The sequence below is a fragment of the Cucurbita pepo genome, unplaced genomic scaffold (genome assembly GCF_057944985.1).
Source record: "Cucurbita pepo subsp. pepo isolate OVF unplaced genomic scaffold, ASM5794498v1 scafford_137, whole genome shotgun sequence".
Lineage (NCBI taxonomy): Eukaryota > Viridiplantae > Streptophyta > Magnoliopsida > Cucurbitales > Cucurbitaceae > Cucurbita > Cucurbita pepo.
The window spans coordinates 32,501-35,000 of NW_028258040.1; positions in this window are offsets into that span (position 1 = coordinate 32,501).

Sequence of the window (2,500 nt, forward strand, 5' to 3'; positions counted from 1 at the left end):
AATCATCGTAAGAAGCCAAGCCCAAAACGTCGTGCGCGGTCAAGCCATCAACCATCCTCAAGACAACCCTTCGATGCTCAACAAGGCTCATGTCGCACACCTAAAGGCACTTGACACCGCCCCACCGTGCATGTTCTGCCAACACGCCACCTTCAAAACATAGGGCTGGCCCAAGGATGGGCCAGAGGCATCACCACAACGTCACACACTCAACGAGGTTCATCCCGGACACCCGAAGGCACCCAGTTCCACCCCACCTTGCATGTTTCATCATCGTACCAGCCATCAACCATCCTCAAACCAGCCCAAGTTGGAAGGAAACATTCCGTTCTCAACAGGTCTCATGTCGCACGCCCAAAGGCATTTGACACCGCCCCACCGTGCATGTTCTGCTACCACGCAGCCTTCAAAACATAGGGCTGGCCCAAGAAAGGGAGGCATACACCACAACAACGTCCCACACTCAACGAGGTTCATGCCGCACGCCCGAAGGCACCCGGCTCCACCCCACCTTGCATGTTTCATCGTCATACTAGCAACCATCCACAGTTCCTCACACCAGAGATTCCCAATTAGAAGGCAACATCGCAACATTCCGTGCTCAATGAGGCTCGTGTCGCACGCCCAGAGGCACCCGATTCCAACCAGCCGAACATGTTCTGGCACCACCGGCCTTCAAAACATAGGGCTGGCCCAAGGCTGGCAGGCATCACCACAACGTCACACACTCAACGAGGTTCATGTCGCACGCCCGAAGGCACCCGGCTCCACCCCACATTGCATGTTTCATCATCGTGCCAACCATCAACCATCCTCAAGCCAGCCCAAGTTAGAAGGCAACATCGCAACATTTCATTCTCAACAAGGCTCATGTCGCACGCCCAAAGGCACCCGACACTGCCTCACCGTGCAAGTTTCGCCACCGCATCGCCGCCGTCAACCGCCCTCATCCGCCGACCACCACCCCCACGCCCCAAGCATATGCCCATGTGCGGCGCATAGTGCTTGGGGCGTGGGGGTGGCGGAAGATATAGGGGTACCCCCGTGCCCAGCCCATGCAGACTAGTCACCCCCCTATATAGTACATTTTGAGGCATTTTTGGTCTGCCAGGCCTAGATACGATTTTTCTGAGCCATCATACGGTCAAATATCTCAAGTTTTAGATTGTTTTTTTCCATGAACTCGATTGATTCATGAATGGGACATTGTAATGGATCTAGAAATCAAGTTTCATAATTTTTCAACCAACCAATTTTTTTTAATGAATTTTTAAATATTAAATAATAAGAAATTAGAAAAAATAGCTAGAGCCGTCAAAAAAATCTGAAATTTTGTGGGAATCATTCTTTCATGTTGCTTAGCTCCCAGAAAAAAAATTACAAAAAAACAACAACTCCACATGTAATTTCACAATTAATGGGTGATGGATGGGGCGTGGGCGGGGCAGGGCGGGGCGCGCGCGCGCGAGAGAAGGCGGGCGGGGCGGGGCTGGGCGGGGCGCGCGCGCGAGAGAAGGCGGGCGGGGCGGGGATGGGCGGGGCGCGCGCGCGGGAGCACGCGGGCGGGGCTGGGCGGGGCGCGCGCGCGGGAGCACGCGGGCGGGGCTGGGCGGGGCGCGCGCGCGGGAGCACGCGGGCGGGGCTGGGCGGGGCGCGCGCGCGGGAGCACGCGGGCGGGGCTGGGCGGGGCGCGCGCGCGGGAGCATGCGGGCGGGGCTGGGCGAGGCGCGCGCGCGGGACAACGTGGACGGGGCGGGGCTGGGCGCGCGCAGGCGGGAGCACGCGGGCGAGGCGGGGCGGGGGGCGCGCGCACGCGGGAACACGCAGGTGGGGCAGGGCGGGCGAGCACGCAGGACCATTCCGACACCACCTCACCGTGGGCATTCCGCCACCATCAATCGGCCTCGACCTCCGACCACCACCCCCGTGCCCCAAGCATATGCCCATGTGCGGCACATAGTGCTTGGGGCGTGGGGGTGGCGGAAGATATAGGGGTACCCCCGTGCCCAGCCCATGCAGACTAGTCACCCCCCTATATAGTACATTTTGAGGCATTTTTGGTCTGCCAGGCCTAGATACGATTTTTCCGAACGGTCATACAGTCAAATATCTCAAGTTTTATATTGTTTTTTTTCCGTGAGCTGGATTGATTCATTAATGGGACATTCTAAAGAGTTTAAAAATCAAGTTTCATAATTTTTCAACCAACCAATTTTTTTTAATGAATTTTTAAATATTAAATAATAAGAAATTAGAAAAAATAGTTATAGTTGTCGAAAAAATCTGAAATTTTGCGGGCATAATTCTTTCAAGTTGCTTAGCTCCCAGAAAAAAAAAATAATAATAAAACAACCACTACACACGTATTTTGACAATTAAATGGGTGATGGGTGTAAAAACAAGGTCATGGTGGGCGTCTTGGTCTAATGTACCTACTCTTGTATCAAAACTCTTCATTTCATTGTTTTAGATAACCAAAAGAAAAAAATAATTCATCACT